At 31.6% G+C, this 20,763-nt stretch overlaps 1 pseudogene; it reads right to left on the reverse strand.

The window, feature by feature from the left end:
- Positions 1-9,478: 9,478 nt before the first annotated feature.
- LOC120176145 lies at positions 9,479-12,798 on the reverse strand (annotated as a pseudogene).
- Positions 12,799-20,763: the final 7,965 nt, after the last annotated feature.

Consider the following 20,763-nt stretch of genomic DNA (forward strand, 5'->3'; position numbering starts at 1 on the left):
TAGATTTATCCTTTATTTTTTTATTTATATGCATTTATTTGTTTTATTTGATATTGTAATTTTAGCTTGGTGAATGTTGTTTATCTAAATGATTTAGATATTTACTTTCATGACTTATATATAGCATACTCAATCATCTTGTTATAAAAAATAAAAAAAATTCTCTACAAAGGTTATTGTTTTGCGTATGCTTAATGATAATATATATAATGTAAATTGTTTCTTTTTTTATAGTTAATGCAAGTTGCTTTTGATTAATTAACAAACTTCTTTTTAATGATATTGATAACATAGCTATTATTTTTTATATTTAAAAGAAAAAGAAAATTCTAAATTTTTTTTGGGTATTTTTTTTTGCAGAACTCTGAAATTTTCTACTGAATTTGTGAGTTGAGGTAAGTTTTAATTTATTTTTTACAATATAATGCTATCAATTTATTATTATTAACCTTTCAATTAAAAAGGTGAAAAATATATCAAAAAGTAGAGAAAATATTTTTGTATGTAACATAGTTTAACAATGCTTTTTTGCATGTTAATAAAAAAATTACATGTAATTTACAATAATAAAACCATAAGTCATAAATTTTTTTATTTTTTAGGAAATTTAAAAAAATAAAAATAAAAATTATTAAATAAAATTTTACTAATTTAAATATCCTAATTTAATATTACAATAGAAACAGGTTTTGGTATTCAGTATGGATCGATCTTGGATGTACAATATTGATAGGCTGATAAATGGTCACATTATTAATCCTGATTTTGAGCGGCCACTGTTGGAGTTCATCACATTTGCGTTAAGTAAGCCTAGATTTGCGGATCGAGGAAATATTAGGTGTCCATGTAATCGACCTAAATGCATAAATAAAAGTTTTTTGAGATCCAGAAACGGTTAAAGTTCATGTGATCACTGAAGGATTTATTCCGCATTATCACAATTGGGTGCATCATGGAGAGCCACGTTTTTCTTATACTGGTTACTATAACCATATGACGGATTTTAATACTCTAGCTCCAGAGGATGCATACGATTTGTGTAGTAGTAATCATGAATCCAATGATGAGGTAGATGTTGTTGGTCCTGAATTAAATGCATATATGATAGAAGATGATCAACTACCAACTGCTTCGACACAGATGTTGTACAATAGACTTGGTGCTTCTTCTGAACCGATATGGGTCGGTAGCAATCAATCCAAGTTATCATTGGTTTCTGAATTAATACACTTGAAAGCACAATATCGGATTCCTAATGCATGCTACGATGACCTTTGTCGAATAGTGCAGAGGTTAATGCCCGAAGATAATGTCATGCCCAAAAACATTTACGAGATGAAGAAGTTGGTTCGTGATATGTGTTTGCCGGTTCAAAAAATACATTGTTGTAGAAATGGTTGCATGATTTACTGGGGTAGTGATTTTGAATTGAGCGAATGTAAGTTTTGCGATCATCCTCGGTACAAGGATAATGTTGGTGAAGGATCTAGTAATAGAAAGGCGCACAAAAAAATGTATTACTTCCCTTTAACTCCTCGGTTACAAAGGTTATATGCCTCAGAAGTTACTGCTAAGCATATGAGGTGGCATGTTGAGCATCAAAATGATGAAGTAGGTCTCATGTGTCATCCTTCTGATTCTATTGCTTGGAAACATTTTGATAAGGAGCATCCAACATTTTCTTATGAGACTCGTAATGTCAGGCTTGGGTTATGCACAGACGATTTTCAACCTTTTGGTCAATCTGGCTATTTTATACAGCTAGTATCGATACCCCTATGAAGGAGTACCGATATCCATACGCTCCCAACAGCTTCAACCAAAATTTTAATTACAAATTCACCCCCTCTTGGCTATTTCATACTATCGATTAACTCAACATTTTCAACAAAAACTTTAAGTAATAATTGAATATATTCGAATAATTGAATCAAATATAATCTTACAATTTATAAAATTTAATTAATAAACTTGTTTGGTATATCAAAAACATTTTTTTAAATTTGTGATGGAATATGTGTATCCATCACAAATTTGTGATTTGTGACGGAATATGTGGATCCGTCACAAATTTCTGACAGATTCACGTATTCCGTCATAAATTTCTGATGGATCCACATGTTATGTCGCAAATTTTGATTTTCTCACCCATCCCGCCCTTGTTTTTCAATTTTCCTCCAATTTCAACATCAAATTTAAAAATTTACCCACTTTTCCCCCTTATTTTCTCCTATTTAAACCTTTTTAAACTCAATCTTCTCTCATTTCCTTCATTTCATCTCTTCTTAACTTTTTTCTCTCCAAAAGTTCTCTTAATTTCATCCTCTTTATTATCATCAACTATCAATATTGATGTAAGTTCTAATTTTGTTTAATGTAATTTTTCCTAATACATGCTTTATTTATTGTATTTTTTTATTTTTTTTATTCACTAACATCTTTCCTTATATTTTGTAGGTTCAAAACTTTTAAATGATAATAACTCTTTAGTGTACAAACTTTTTATTTTACTTTTTCTTTATCATTGAATATTGTATTTTTTATGTATAGTGCACAATCATATATTTATATTTATTAGAAATATTGTATTGTGAAATATATGTTGTAAAGTCATGTTTATCTTAGTTAATATGATGAATTTAATTTTGTATCATATGTTATTATTTTCTTATTAAGGCGTTATCAAAATACAATATGAACTTGTTAGCATTATTATTATTATTATCTAATTTTTTTAATTAATGTAATTATTTTAATTATATTATTATTAATTTTCGGTCTTTTAATTAATTAAATAAAAATATTGATTCATAATATTTTTTTTGGAGGGAATATATTTTTTCGGGTAGAATCCCGATAAATTTTCCCTCCTTTTTATAGGGTAAACTACGCCAATGGTCACTCATGTTTGGGGTAGTTTTCATTTTCACCACTGATGTTTAAAAAGTTACAAATCGGTCACTAACATTATCGTTTGTTACAAAATGCTCATTTGACGTTAACAACCGTTAGTAGATGTAACGGAAATCGCAACTAGATCGTTATCTGCTGAGTTGGATCGTTGACTGCCACAGTAGAACCATTTTGACCGACTCTTCTTCTTCTTCAACCCTACTCCATCTTCTTCCTCAACCCAACCAAACTGTTTCTTTTCCTTTCCCAATATTTTCCCAGAAAAAATCTCATTTTGAACATACTTTCCGGATCCGGGTATGATTTCGGAGGTGGATAAGCAACAACATTTTCTTTTAGATTTAACCCCTTATTCTGATCATTTCTTTTCTCATAAATACGCTTTACAGAAACCAATCTTCAGTCACCGGAAAACATATCGTATTCCGACAGAGGATGTTGTAGATGTTGTTGCAGCTCCGTCTTCACTTTGGATCTAACAACACTTTTCATGTGGCTAATCCTATGAACTTTAAACCCTAAATGTTCTATAAAAAATATACTTGTCTTCGCTTAACAAAACCCTAAACACACCAAAAGATACCACTGTAAACCTCACGTTGAAGCTAAGCAACCCCAACAAAGATGGGTCTAGAAGGGAGGGTGAAAGTTTGTAATGCGTTGATGGATATGTGTGGGAAGTCTGGGATGGTGGCGAATATGAGAAGGGTTTTGGCGAGATGGAGGAGAAGAATGTGGTGTCATGGATAGTGGTTTTGGATTGGGTGTTGATGTGGGAGGGTGTGTAGAGATGAAAACAAAGTGCCGGCTGAAACTTGATATCCATCGACTGTGCAGTCTTCAATGGCTTCATGAACCAATGAGAGTGGAGCAACAGGGTATAGGCGTAGTGTTTCCTTAATGACGGACCCAAGGTAAACTAAGTTTTTGGTGTCTGATTCTTTCACTAGCAGCCTATCTTTACCGACATGGATGTTGAGTTCATGTTGGACCTTGTGCAATGCATCACGATTATTGAGTAATAAAGATAAAGCCCATGTCATTGTGATTGAGGTGGTATCTTCCGCTGCTAATATAAGAGCCTATTGGATTATGACCATAGAAAGATCAATAATGAATCTCCATAATAGTCTAGTACTAGCATGGGCAAGCTTGTATTTATAACATCAATGAAGGATTTAATTAAGAAATGGACGTACGAGAGTGTCGGCTTTATTGATGGTATCAGCATCGTGCTCCTCTACATTACGGAGAATAGCTAGCAACACCCCCATGAGATCTTGCTCACTATTTGCCTCATCTTCATCTATCTTACGCTTGTGCTCTTGTAGCCATCATTCCACAACTTGGTCCAATTCTTTCACTATCTTCTTCATGGACTCCTTATCTCCACCAATGTCCAACCCATCCCAGAAATGGCGGCACATCAGAGACCACAAACTTTCCAATTACTTCAAAGAAGTCGTTCAATGGCTTCTTCCATTCCAGGCTGTCATCTCGCTTCCCCACAATAATCCTCATGCTCATGTTAAGAGTAACATCTTTAAACCATCTCTGCATATTCCAGGTTGTCGTCTCGCTTCTCCACGATGATTGTTGGTTATGTAGGGAATGGGTTTAGCAAGGAGGGATTTCTGCTTTTAATTCAGATGTTTTTTGTGGATTTAAATTGAATTATATAACACTTTGTTCTTTACTGTCATCTTGTGCATAGTCCGGAGATGTGGTGATGGGTAGATGGGTTCATGTTTATGGCTTGAAGATGAAGGGGATGGAGATGGATATCATGGTGGAAACTGCCATGTTGGATATGTATGCAAAATGCGGGAGGGTCGACCTGCAATCAAAATTTTCAAGTGAATGCCGCGAAGGAGAGGAAATTACGGTCAAAATGGGATTTTTTTGGGGGAAATATTGGGAGATGTAAAGAAACAGTTTGGTTGGGTTGAGGAAGAAGATGGGGTGGGGTTGTAGAAGAAGAATAGTCGGTCAAACTGGTTCTACTGTGGCAGAGAACAGTCCAACTCAGTAGATAACGATCCAGCTGCGATTTCCGTTACGTCTACTAATGGTTGTTAACGTCTAATGACCATTTTGTAACAAACGATAACGTTAGTAACCGATTTGTAACTTTTTAAACATCATTGGTGAAAACGAAAAACTACCCCAAACATGAGTGACCATTGGCATAGTTTACCCTTTTTATATTTGTAGTTATGTAATTTTTTTTCTTTCTAAGTTATGTAAAATGAACATTTTTATATTACAATATAAAAAAATTGATATGATTTTAGTGATATTGTTTATATATTATTCATTAACATTATAATTGTTATTACTCATTATCCAGTATGATAGCACTTCTATGGTTTATATTTGTTTTTAATAAATTTTTATCTATGAAATTAACTTTTTATTTTCAAACTAAAATATTAAAAGAGTATATTAATATTAGTATATTAAAAGATAACGGTAAAATGTATAAATATAATATTTTATACGTATTGTGAATTTTTGAGAAAGAGATCATGCACGAGACAGCCGCAACACGTTACGTAACATCCATAGTATTCGCAACCATATCTGTAACCGCAATTTGATACTATTGTATTGGCTAAGGCTTCAAACTGTGATCCCGAAACTTGGGTTTCTTTGTTTCATTGAACCAGTGTTGAGTCTTTTGGGGTGTTTCTTCATTGACGTCGTTGGACGACCATCCAAGGGCCAAAAGGTTTGATTGGAATTGTTTGGTCAGTGGGAGTTTGATGGTCATGATTAGGTTCCGAGTCTAGGGTTGGGCGGTTCATGGGGCAAATGTCCATAACTTGGTCGTATTTACCACAACCATAGCAGTGGTCGGTGGTGATTCATTATTCCACTATTTGAACACGGCCGTTTATTAGGAGTTTCGAGATCAGGGGTTTGTTGAGGTCGAGATTAATGGCAATACGTGCGAAACAACCTCTACAGTCGCTGTCTGTTTGGTATTCTAGTTTGATGCAGGGCCAATGCTTTCTCTGATTTCAGTGATAACACTTCTTTTGTATAATGTGACGGGTAATTTCTGGTAATCGAATCCAAGCAACTACTCTATTTTGATGGAGTTGAGTGATTGAAAAGTCTTCCATCTAAGGCTCGACGATTAAGTAATGTTCAAAAATTATCCAAGGTTTATCAGTTAGGGTATTCAAGTAATCTGATCTTGTGCGAAAGGTTATCAGAAAGTAGTGGCGGATCCAGAAATTTAAAAATGGGATCCAAAATTTTAATTTTCTTTTCTTGAAAATAATGGGTATACAAAAAATTGTAATTTTTTTATTTTTTTCCTTAACACATTAAGTTAAATTTAACCACTTTTTCAAAATAATAGGATGCACTTGGCCCAGGGCTTAGTGCATCCGCCACTGCGGAGAAAGTAGTTTTTTATATACATTAGGTGAAAAGATTTGGAGGGTTTCTAAAGATTGTGAATGCAGTTGGGTAGTGTAGTGTAGCCAATTTTTCGACCAAGTAGTTTGACTACGATGGTTTAATTGCAAGGGTATGTACTCTATCAGAAAAGTATATCGATATCATCCCGTCTATTATGTTTCTGACCATGTCTCCTTCCATTTGGTCGATGTCTTCATCATCTGAGAGGTATTCATGATCAACATGCCTTGCCGGTTATGACTTGTTCATTAAGTAGCCTTTGTATGAGAGATTTTTCCTTGTGGTATCACCTAGAATGGGGGAGTTAGGGTTTGCATCAACCATAGGTTCGTTAGGATTTTGTAGATTGCTTGGTCTGATTTCAAGTGCGGTTGTCATGTTGATTTATGGAGGAGCACAGTAGGTGTCTACGGTGGTCGGGACATCGTCAAGTGGTTTATCTTCAAGTCTTCGGATTTTGTTGTTTCGGTCTTCTTCAGGGCTTGCGTCTCTGGGTTAAGGTTGTAGTGTTTCTCTTCAAAGGTTTTCATGGAAGAATACCACTATTATTTATACAATATCAAAATCCACTTATATTTTATTGATATTTTATGTATATTAATAAATTTTAATGTATTATTTTAATATTGATATTCTATTATAGGTATCGACGGGGACGAAGCCAAAATCAAATATTGGAAGGGACAAGTTACTTAAGTTCAAAATAATAAGGACTTATTATGTATTTAATCTAAAAAATATTGGGAAATCTAATTTTACTTAAATTTAAACTAATAAGTACCTAAAATGCTATTAAACCAAAAATTAAGGATGGGCAAAAGCCCCACTCCGTCCCTGAGTAAATTAAGGATACAAATGGTGTAGTTGTTAGCATGAAAACACTTTAACAATACATTAAATTCTTCCTAATTCCTAGTTGAGGTTATTAAGGATCCTTTGAGATGAAATTACCAAAATTACTTTATGCTTAACAAAACTAAAATAAGAAATCTCCGAATTATAAATACGTGATAAACTAATTATGATGGCTTTATATATATATATATATATATATATATTGGTGATATTATGATAAGTAGGCGTGATGGTAATATGATTATACGTAACATATGGGAACTACCTATATGAGCGATCTTAGTGGAATTTAAAAAATAAAGGATAAATTACGCGTTTAGTACCTAAACTATCAATTTTGATCCGTTTTGGTACTTAGACTTTCAATCTTTTCAAAACCATACCTAATGTTTAGTTTTTGTTTCATTTTAGTACACCACTTTTAAAAACTTAATGGGCGGGCTGACGGGGTATGATTGTAATGGACGGACAACCAATTCAAATGGTGGACTACAAGAGAATGACCAGTCAACCAACATAATATACTTTCAAACCCGTTGATGGTTGATGATAGAGATTGGATGATGAAAAATTCGAAGAGTCCATTGTCGAATTGGGGAGATAGAGGTATTTTTCAGTAAAACGGATGTCATAATCACGTTCAGCGGATCAAAAAGGTACTGTTGAAAAGTTTGGGCTTCATCGACTGACGGATGCGATGATCGGTGACTGTAGACACGGTAGCCGACAAACCTGTCCATTAAGTTTTTTATCGAAAAGGTACTAAAATGAAATAAAAACTAAATGTTAGGTATGATTTTAAAAAATATGAAAAGTTTTGGTACTAAAACAGATCAAAACTAATAATTTAGATACTAAATACGTATTTATCCAAAATAATACGAACATTTGAAATTATAAATGAGACATTCAACTTTAGTGATATGAGACTATCCATATACCTAATGATTAAGCAGGACATGTGAAACTTATTAGTATGATATATTCTATGGGTAGGTAGATTGATCTGTGTGGATATGGTTCCATTTTTATGATATATTGTGAAAATTATGGAAAGGTAACGTATGATATGATTCGAGATATGCTACCCTATTTGCTTATGTATTTGTTAAACTATGTTACTTGGTCAGTAGGTTAAGAGACGATTGTATGCTCATGTTTATTTATTTATGTTTAATTTTCATATGTATGTTTATAAACTTCATGAAATATAATAAAATATATGTGTAGCACTGAACTTATAAAGTTTAAAGTTCAAATGTTTTCGTATACATGTTAATTGATTTAAGTTCGTGTTAAAGGAGCAACATTGACGAAGGATTCCAACACATCCATCAAAGTACATTACCTTAATTTATTTTAGGCATAATGTTAAAATTAGCCCTGAACGTTAATTAAAATGGTTGTTTTGACCCTATTCTATTTTTTGAAGCATTTTGTCCCCTAATATTTCATTTTAGGGTAAAAAGACCACTAAAAATTTGACAGAATAATCACTTTGGTATTTATTCTATTTCTCCGAAGCATTTTAACCTTCAACGTTTCATTTTAGGTTAAAAAAGACCCCTATTTTGGAGCGTTAATCATGTATTAACTAATGATTTCCATCTATAGAGGGAGTTTTTGTCCCAAAGTAAATATTAGGTGGCAAAATGCTCGAAAAAAAATAGAGGCTGAAATGGTCATTCTAATAAACGTTTGAGGACTAATTCTGGTATTATTCCTTTATTTTAGTGGTGTAAATGTATTTATAGGACTTTATTATATTTTTGGACTATAAGCGTTGTTAATTATTTTACTTTATACATATTTTGGGATTATCAAACGAAGTTCTAATTTTGTGTAGCTGTTTTAAACTCGTATGATTACGCTTTCTATCCCAACCAGTGCTTTTACGAGGTTGATATTTTATTTAAAGGTCAAAATGAATGTTTTCAAATTTGTCGATAATTTCAGTGGCCTAATAAGATACGTCTGATTCATCAGTTATTCTCAGATAGGTTTGGGTTTTATATTTTATGGTATTAAAGACTAGGCTTAATTTCTTCTGGGCTTATAGTAAGGTATCAATGAATTCGTTTGTTTAAAAGTGTACTCTTCCAAAGCTAAGGTTTTGGTGATTATTACTTTTTTTTTTATGGTGGTATATAGATTAATTATGCTTGGAGATTCAAAGCATAGCTTGAAGGGCAGAAAGAAGAGTGATGCATCTTATAACCATTTCAGGAAACAAATTACAGAAAATTGAAGGAAACAAGCTTTTAAGGGCATCAGTGAACTGGACTATCACGGTGCAATTAAAACGAAGTAAAAATTTGGTTGCCTAAACACAATGAGATACTTGAAACAAAAACTATAATTCATGCTTAATATTGGTTGCCTAAACGGAAGGAAACTATGATAAAAATATGAACTAATCTATCCACAGATAAATGTAGCATTTACCCTTATCCTGTAACCCCTAGCCTTCTGACGAAATTTTGCATTCCTTGATACAACACCCCCCGACTTTTGAAGCTTCACAACATCCACTTTAGGCTTGTTTTTTGCAACAGCCTTGAGCATGCTGAAAAAAATTTCCTGCAAAGAGAAAAGAAAGATTACTTCATAAACAAACACAACTAGGAAACAAGAAGTATCCATGTATTCTTAATTTAGGAATTATTCCAGAAGCAATGATTGTGTTTGGATTGAAGTCTACAAGTTGGAAGTCTAAAGCAACACATTACCATAAAATAAATGTAGTTAAGAAGAAAAACCACAGTAAAACAGCATAATTATGACTGAAATACGAATAGGAAAAAAGATGGAACTCAACAAAATTCAGGGTTATGGAAAAACCTCTAGTTTTTTCTATCAAGTCAAAGAACATCATCATCGTCATCACCATCACATCATCATCATCATAACAATAAGAAGAAGAAGAAGACGTTGTGACACTAATTATTTTACAGCTTATTTATAATAGGGTTGCAAAAAAAAAAGTTATAATCCTATCCCTAGATTTAAAACATAAAGGAAACTTATAATCCTAGACATCCAAAATATCTCTAATATTTTAAGAAAATGAAATAAATAAATAAATATTACAATAATAAGCTCCAGCGTCAAAAGATAACATCAAAGCAATGCTTCCAGAACTGCTTAGCTTGGATGAGTAGAAAGAACAATGTTGTTCATTACCTGACCCTAAACCAAGATGACACTGGCCTTGAATGTATCAATTGCGTGAAGAAGCAACTGTGGGAAGATATGTTACATCAATAAAATTTGGAAACACCAAAAGGGAAGGAGAGAGACAATAGTACTTTTTTATATCAATCACTTTATCGACATTTACATCTTTAGGAAGTTTTCATTTCATTACCTCATAGCCGGTACCTTCTGTCCAACCCATAGTATTGATAACCATGCCAGCAGCTCGAGATTCAGCATTACGAGAAAATTGAGTCTCCAGCATTTGAGCAAGCTCATTCACAATAGTTTTATACAAATCTACATTATTACTGCAGAAAGAAAGATCCATGAATATCATAATTAGTAATGACAATTGAATCTAACAAAAAGCATTTGGCCGGAGAAATTTCTCATTTGTATCAATCGGTCTGACCTTAATCCAAAGAAAGTATATGATCAAAAGAAACCCAAAATATTACTTACCTATGAGTTGTGTCTTTAGTCCAAAGAAAGTATATGACCAAAAGAAACCCAAAACATTACTTACCTAGGAGTTGTATGGCCATAAAAATAAACAAGAGGCATCTCAAGAGGAATTCCTTCCACTGGATCAATGGACAGTTAAATTGGCGTAGCAGCAATACTTCCGGGAATAGTTATAGATCCTTGGCCTATATCTAAATCTACAAAGGTAGGTTTCCAACCTTGTTTAGCTGCCCAACTAAGAAGCATCCTTGATAAGGTGCTCTTTCCAGAATCTGTAGGCCCCACAACAACCACTTTGGGTCCCTGGACCACCAAAAAGATCACAACGAGATAAAATAAACAAATTTGTGCATTAGTACTCACATGGAGCTGTAAACAACTGCTATTAGCTTACAAAGAATGGAGCACGGAGAAACCAAAGCAAAAGGAGAACTAAAGGAACAAAAAATAAATACTTTAAGGGTATTATTAATACCAAAAATGGTTGGTATAAGTGTAATATGATAATAGAAGCATATAAAATTGATGATGTAGTCAAGAAAGATAAACCGCTTCCAAAGCAGCATTGTCTTCAATTAAAACCAAATCTCATACTTCTTGCTAAAGCCACATGTGAAAAAAACCCGGACTTCTCATTTTCTCTTAAACACCAGTCTTTTATAGCTACTTTCGACACATCGTTGACACACACGCACGTGTGCCGCGCTCACACACACACAAGTGAGTGCACAGTCGCACGCGCGCACATATATATAAAGAAAAAATATGGGAAAAAATTAAGCATACCCTTGTCGAGAAAACAGCCATATCTGACACTCTCAACCCTAGACTATTCATTTCAAGTATTCTGTTATAAGAAAGAAATGATAAAATACCTGGGATGCCTCAGAATCATTTGGTGACAAGCTTTAGCACGCTTTCTCCGTGCATCTAGTACAGCATGTACATTCACGTAACTGATCATAGGTGTCTGCAAATCAACCATATCAACAGCATCGGGAATTACCATGCACAATTTGAAAACTATCATTTGTTTTGCATTACAAGACAGTCTATAACATTTTGTCTGTCTGTCTATCTATCCATATATATAAATATATATACAGATAGATAGATATATTACAAATGCAGGATTCTGACTTTGAAGAAATAGATACCTCATCTGCCGTATAATCAGTTTCAGTAACACCATCCATCTCAATTGTAGAACCATACCAAGTGAAAACCTATAAATGAACAAATTCCCTTTAATGCCACACTGCATAAACAAATAAAAACTGCATGAAAAGAAGCAACATGTTGTAATATAACTCCCTCAATTTGGATTAAGCAATTGGAAAAAACGCATCAAAACAAATACAAAATAACAAAGAAAGCTTTTGATGTTTTACTTTAATCAGAACAATAAACCTATCAGTAACCACATTATCATTCACTTACAAAATTTGACAATTTCGAACTTTGATGCTAAACAAGAATAAGATTGCAGACTAAAAGTCTAAAAGTTATATATTGCGGCTAAAGATTCGATCTTTCTTTCCATTTGAACAGAATGGTTGAAACTTACAGCAAATTTGACGCGAGGGGGAAAAGTGAGCCACGTCTCAGGGGCCAATTCAGTGCCGAAAATCTCCACCGAGCCGTTAAGTAATCTAAGTTTGAGCGGCGTTTCATTACCCACCTCGATTCTGAGCTCGCTCTCTCTCTCCAACTTCACTTGCTTTAACGACGACGTCGAGGCGGAGCCACCAACCGCCGGTGCCATCATGTTCGTAGCACCTCCGTAAGACACGGTTTCTTGTAGATTAAAATATCGGATTGCTGTACCTTGTTTTTGTTTGAGGACTTATTATATAGGGTTTTCATGACCCGACCCGTTTGTGGTTAGCTTGAAGAGATCGGAAGTTTGAAAGTTGAAACGGCACCTTACTTGCGTCGAGGGAATAGCGGACTTCTTATTCTTTTCTATATTTGGATTTATTATAACAAGGGGTAAAATATGAGGTGGGAAAAATAATTTTTAATATATTATCTCATTAAATTATTTTATAAAAAGATGAAATAAATAATATTTATGGAAGATATATAATACATTTAGTATTTGTCAGGAAGATATATAAAAGATTTGGTGTCTTCTGTCATTTTTTCTACATCATTTAATTCCTATTTTTTTTATGTAAAAGAGAATACATCAAATATTTAGTATCTTTACAAAGATACTAAATATTATATGTATATTTTATTACGCACTGTACAAATTATCCTATTTGGGAAAATAAGTTCATAAAATTATTAAATGATAATAAAATTTTCGGTTCATTATTACAGTGATTTTGTCAACTACAAGGCTTAACACATTTTTTATTGTAAAATTTAAAGGTAAGTAAAACACGATTCGATTTAAAAATTTGAGTTATTTGATTCAATTTAAATTATCGAGTTCGAATTGAGTTGGATTTTGAAATTTTTGAATGAACCGAAAAATAAAAATTTTAGTTTGTGTATTTTAACAGATTTACTATTTGGTCTCTAAATTATTTATTCATTCAATTCATCCTTCATTTAATTCTATTATTATCAAATTTCAACCACATATTCATAAACTATTATAGAACTATTATAGAGTACCCATGTATCCTCAATTCCTCTTTTTGATAATAAAATTTCTATTTTTTAAATTTAGTGTGTCAATTTTGTATAATTTTTTTATTTCTTCAATTCACCAATCATTTTAAGTCTATTTTTGACCAAATTTGAATAACTTGCTCCTCTACCACTATAGAATACATATGTAATTTCAATTCCTATTTTTGAATGCAAATTTACTCTTTTTCAATTTAGTCCCATAACTTTTCATTTTATTTAATTTGGTCTTTTAACTGTAATGTTTTGGCACAGTTTTTCTTCTAATCAATCTCTTGATTCTTTTATACTCTCATTAATATTTTATCCTCAAAATACATTCTTTAAAAAAATAATATTATCAATATATATTTTATAATTTTTCTAACTGCCGGAGGTCTTCTACGGAAGTTGCTCTCAACCTGGTGTTGGGGACAGCCTACTACATTATCTCCCCTTGCCCCATTACATATGGGAATAGGGTCATCTAATTAATTTTAATATAACATTATTGTTGAATTAATATTTTGATATAACATTAAATTGAAAAATTAATTTTGGACTTAATTTAATTTATCAAAAAATTTAAAGTCCAAATTAACTTGAAAAATATGTTTGTAGATGTTTTCCAACTTAACCCTACCTTTTAAAAATATACTCAAAGTTTTCATACTTTAAAGTCAAGTTTCCAATAATTTTTAGCTCAAAGGATCAATCCCGTTGACCAACGGATCGATCCCTTGAAAAAAATATCAATTTTTAGCTACATTGTTTATTTTCTTCAAGCGTGAATTGGATGAGTGTTTAAATTGTACAAACATATTTACCTTGTGAGGTTTTCTCAATTAGTTGTTTTATTTGTATTTATTCTTTGAAAGAGTGTGTATTCAAGGTTTTGAGTACAATCCTTGAAGTGTTTTTAATGTTACACCTTATCCTTAAAGGTAAGCAAATCTAGTGGATTTGAGAAATCCTTAGTGTGGATGATAAGGTAGTGGATGATAAGGTAGTGGATGTAGACTTTAATTGGTAAAGTCGAACCACTCTAAATCGTTGTGCAAAAATTTTATTTTTCGATTGCTTCCACACCAAAGTCTTAAAAGACCAATTCACCCCATTTTTGGCATTTTTTGGTTGTTCGTAAGAGGTAACAATCATACTATGAAAAAGAATATGAAATAACATATATTTATATCTTTTATAGTTTTGAAATTTTTGATAAATTATAGTTGATTGATACCATAATTTTATAAGTAATTATAATTGGATTTGTATAGAAACTCAAACAACCCGAATTGAATCATAAAATCGACTTGAATTGAAAAAAAAATAATTATAAAAATATAATTCGCCAACTCAAATAACTTAATTTTTTAACTTGACTAAATTGAATATTAACTCTTACTAACATTTCTATGTTTCTCAATTTAATATATATCATTTTTTATCAATAGTACCCTTAACATTTATAAATTTATCCATTTTACATTAAAAATAATGATGGTTTAAAAAAATAGTCAATCACATAGTGTCATGTCATCTCTCATCTAGTTTTTCTCAGTTAGTATTGTCAAAATGTTGGAGAGTTCTCTGGTACAATAGTCTAATATAAGGCTAAAGAAAGACGTGATCTAAAATGTTATAAACAAACATAACACTTTAGGTTGCATACAACATAAAATGTTAACTTTTTAACATTTTCAGTTCGATCGAAAATATTATGAAAAATGTAACATTTTTTATTGCAACCTAAAATGTTACGAAGAAGGTTTGCACTCGAAAAAAAGTAAAAAAATTAACATTTTAGGTAGTACGTGACCTAAAATGTTACGTTTGTTCATAACGCTTTAGGTCGTGCCTTTCCTTAGTCTTATATTAAACTGTTGCCGTAGAATCACCCAAAATGTTCAAAAAATTCATAACTTTAAAGTCTCTTTGACAAATTAATGGCTTCCTTTTTAAAATAAAAATATAATTTGAGGAGTCACCACTAATCATTATTTAGCGTGTGATTAAATCACCCAACAAGTTTTAATATTTTAATTTAATTTTGATAAAATTTACTAAAATAACAGTTTCTAGATTTATGTACTAAAAATGAATTTAGGGTTCAATTACATGTGGGAAGGGTTACTTTGCGTGTTTGGATGATTTGCTCCTTCGTTTGAGGATGTTAAATGTAAACAAAAAAAATTTTCCTTTGTGTTTAGAATGTCTACTCGTATTTTAATTATTCACTCATTCATTTGAGGATGTCAAATCCAAAAACGATATTGCTCCTTTGCATTAAGGACATATACTCGTATTTTCTCATTAAAACATTATGTCTAAAAACTTAACATCATGCTTGAAAGACTTACTAATGGCTCAAAGGTCTTAACATCACACTCGAAAGACTTATTGATGACTCAAAGGTCTAAACATCATGCTTGAAAGACTTACTGATTTCCTGAAAGATTTATCAATCAAGAATTCTTCTAGCAATTAATTTCTCTTTCTTCCAATAAAATGTTTTGAAAATTTTAAAAAATGTTAAAAGTTGTCACGCCTAAAGGTCTTATAGATGGATCGAATGACTTAATCATTATGTTCAAAAGACTAATTAATAATCTGAAGGTTTTAGCATCATGTTGAAAGACTTATTGATAGCTCGTAGTGTAACACTCATAACTCATATACGTCTCGAAATACTAGTTAAAGATTTCACACTGACTTTTTATAACATTTCATACTAGAAAACTTGTAAAATTTTTGTTTCATTTTAAAATTTCAATTTATCTATTTCAAACAAATTAATTAATCATGTAAAAACATAAAATGATATTTTATCATCCGATTTGAATCTGATTTTAGGCATCAACTAAGAAGTTCAATGATATTTCTCAACATATATAAAATTGTCATAATACTGCCTAATTTAAAAATCATTCAATAACCCTTTAATTTATATCACTATCAACCATTTTAAGTTAATATATCAAAGCAATTCAAAACATTTATAATATGCATGCCAGTAATGAATAAAAGATGTCTCACTGATATTGTATGTTGGTTTGATTTCCAAGAAGATATGCTCTCAATGCTCCTTACTTCAAGTCCCCTTTTTTATCCGAACCTACGCATGAAAATCATCACACGCTATGTATAACTTAGTGAGGCAGTACCATAGCTAAGGTGAGATAAAACATAAAATGCCATAAAACCCTTTAAAACATAAAATACAATTTAAAGAAAATCATTGAAACTTTCAAATTGAGTTATTCAATCTGATTTCATCTTCAGAAAAAAAACCTAAAATTCATCATCTCATGATTTTATCAAAATCATGTAAATCAACATTGGATATAACAACTATTTCATATTTTTTTCATTTGTATATAATTCAGAACTTTCATTTTTTACTTTCATATTCTTTCATTTCAGATACTTTTTTTAACTTTCATATTCACTTTTCATGTTTACTTTCATATCCCAATGTATATGTAAGAGAATACAAAGTACGTGAGTCAAACATAATGTACACACTAGACACTCCACAAACCAAATCATCATCATCATCATAAGATGCACTCTGCTATCTTATCATTTGCACCAACGGTGCCATTCATAATGTACACGAATGTACTATAACTTTACTTTACTTTAATTTAACTTTACCCAATTTTCCTGGCATGCCAAGTGTACCTACGACTCTCAATGCAACAGAAAATGGGCTTCCATATCATATTATATTCATTTACTAATCATACAATTCAAATCAGAATAATTGTTCATTCATCATCATAAAATTATAACTTGGACAGTCCATACCCTAAAACAATTTAAATAACATTTCTAAAATCATCGAGGAAATATTTCATTCATAAAAATATTTAGATCATTCTTTAGAACCACTTTAGAAAATTCATTTGAATATCTTTTCAAAAGGTATCATATAAAAACATATTGGGTAACCAAAAATAATCATAATTCCTTTATATAACATCTGGAAATATTTCATAAATAAAATAATATCATACTTTAATAATAATATAAGGATGATTTATCGAAAGTCTTCCTCGATCAAAATAATTAAATAAATAAACTGCACTCACCTTTACCTCACTACTGGACCTTTAATACGATATTCTTTTATTCAATTGCTTTGCTCTTCGTTTTCGGTTCACTAAGATCGCAAGATTTGTTGTAGTCTGTACGACATCACATTCATAACAAAATGTTCAAACTATATGTTAGCATTCTACTATTATAATCTTTTTCCGATAAAATAAAATTTATAAGTCATAATCGGTACTAAATCGATATAAATCTAAATCCCAATTCCATCATAACTTCAAACTTTTCAAAATAACTATTCGATTCCATAAATGTTCATTTTCATCATCAGCCCTTCAACTTTCACAAACTTTACATTTAAATACCATTTATGATTTTTTTTAAATTCACATAAACTTTTCCATTTAATTCATAATGGTCTTTCACTATTATGATCACTTCAAATTAATTACTAAAATTCCTGGCATATAATTAATACACTCAATCCAATAGTTAAATATTTGAAAACTTGTAATTTCATCCTCTATTTTCCTAGCCTTTTCGAATTTAAGCCTTAACTTTAGCAAACTTGCAAATTTGATCCCAAATAAATATTTATACTTGAAATTCACATTCAAGTAATAATTTCCAACATTTTAACTTCATAATAAAAAAATACCATCACATTTACAAACTTTTACTTTAGTCCCAAATCAACATTCTAACTCAAAATTCAGCATTCAATAATTAAATATGAACATTAAATAACCATAATTGCACAAATTCTCATCAATGTCTCATAATTTCCAAAACTAGCAAAATGGTCCTTTAACTATCACAAACTTCCAAATTGATCCAATTAAATCTCCAAATCATGTTGTTGAGTTAATCGATTGACTGAATTGGCCAAGAGGGGGGTGAATTAGCAATAAAAATTTTGGTGGAAGCTTTTGCAGAAAATTGAAAGAAATTGCACATCGATTTAGAGTGGTTCAACTTTATCAACCAAAGTCTATGTCCACTACCTTAGCTATCCACACTAAGGATTTTCCAACAAATTCACTAATTTGTTCTTTCTTTTGAGGCCAAAGAGATAACCTTACAACTCCCTCAAGAATATACCCCAATTCTTGAGAACACTCTTTTCTCAAAGAGAAATACAAATTTACAAACTTACAAGAAAAAACCTCACAAGGAAAATATGTTTGCACAATTCTAGAACAAAGAAAGAACACTCAAGAATAAATACAATTGAGCACAATAAGTGTTCTTGAAAGCAAAATGAATATTGAATGAAAAATAGGCTTGAAATACTCAAACTTGAGGTTTGATGCTTTCTCTTTGATTCTCTCTTGATTCTAATTGCTTGATGTTTCTTGTTATTGATCAATGGCTTCTAAACTTGTTTAAATACTCCTTGAATCAATTCTGAACGTTGGTGATAATTAGTGGAGTCAATAGAGCTGTTATTGTGTGAAAACAATTAATTTTCTGGGTGGGAGCGTCTCATGCATAGATGCATGACCATTATGCATCGGTGCATCAGAGTAAAATTTCAAATATTTTAACCGTTGGAATCCTAGTGCATCGGTGCACTAAGAGTGCATCGATGCATGAAGTGCATTCGATGTTTGAAAAATAGCCTGGTGCATCGATGCATGGATTGTGCATCGATGCATCAAATGCATTCGATGTTTTAATTAAATTAGAGTGCATCGATGCATGGAGAGTGCATCGGTGCATGGAATGCATTCGATGTTTCAATTTATTCATTGATGAATCGATGCATGGTATTGATGCATCGGTGCATGCCTTTGAAAAATTGATTTAAGGCTTGATTTTGGTTTAAAATACTTTGAAAAATTGTTTCAAAAATAGTTTAAGTACAAATCACAATTTTACACATTTAGTAAGGATTAAAATTGATCTTCAAAGACTTGGAGTAATAATTTGATATTCGATAAATTGAATCGAATATAAATTGTAAAATCATTTGTAAAAATCTTAAAATTCATTTAACGTAATTTGTTATATCGAAATATCAAAAATGTTTTTAACAATCTCCCCCTTTTTGATATAACAAAACACTTGGGAAATTTTAAGATTTAGAAAATTATTTTTGAAATCAGCTTTTGAAAAATTACTCCCCCTTACTATGACACACATCTTCTCCCCCTTTTTGTTAAATCAAAAAGACTCTATAAACGTTTTAAACAAGAATGTTTTGAAAAACTTAAGCCAATTGATTTATTAATTATAAGCTGCTAAAATCACAATCAAAAGAGAGGTTAGCCATTAGTTTCATAAATCAATATTCATATAACATGCAATGGATAATTGGTCATATATGTCTAATGATGCAAAAATAAGAAAATTTAACCAAACCAAATATATATATTAAGTTCAAGCATCCATAAATATAAAATAAGTCCAGTCAAAGTATCAAAAACAAAGAAACCAGAAATATCAAAATCAATCCAAGTTTTAATTTTAAGAAAGCATGACAAGAAATACAAATCTACTACATCGGAGGATCGGGAGGAGAAGGATAATGAGCTCGAACTTCAAGAGTCAGATCATCCATACGATCACGCATCTCCCTCTGAAACTCAGTAATATGAGACTCCATGGAAGCAAATCGTAGATCAAATGCCTCTGAAAATATCGGAAATAAGGTGGTGTTTGATCTTCTTGCCGAGCGGGTTCCGGTGCATTAGCTGGATCGTCAATATCTTGAAATATCCCTTGAAGCTCGGGATCAACATTCACAGCCGGAGGAGGAGGAGGAGCACGAGAAGAACTAGCTATCGGAGTTTGTTTATTTGGTCGGAAGACCCAAAAACCGATGCGTTCATCTTGAACCCAATCCGCTTTCTTTAAAGAAGTGAGATTGATTTGATTTTGGAGAGGAATGGGAGTGTCGAGAGAAACTTCTAGACCAAATTTGATAAACATGTTACTAAGTAGACATCCGTAGGCTAATGTTTCAACATGTTTAGAAGGAACAATGTTTACGATGTCTACTAGTTGACTAAAAATGACCTGTGGAAGATTTATTTTGATTTTATTTTTAATACAATATATCCACCATAAATCCCTAGTACGTAGAGTGGAGTACCTACCAGCAGAAGGACGAAACCACCAAGAAATAATAAAATGAAGGAAACGGTCGTGATGGGTTTGAAGGGTACTGACACTAGCATTAGGAGTATAGGGATAAGCCACGGATTCTTTTTCGTCAAA

This window comes from Hibiscus syriacus, unplaced genomic scaffold (genome assembly GCF_006381635.1).
Source record: "Hibiscus syriacus cultivar Baekdansim isolate YM2019G1 unplaced genomic scaffold, ASM638163v2 tig00112230_pilon, whole genome shotgun sequence".
Lineage (NCBI taxonomy): Eukaryota > Viridiplantae > Streptophyta > Magnoliopsida > Malvales > Malvaceae > Hibiscus > Hibiscus syriacus.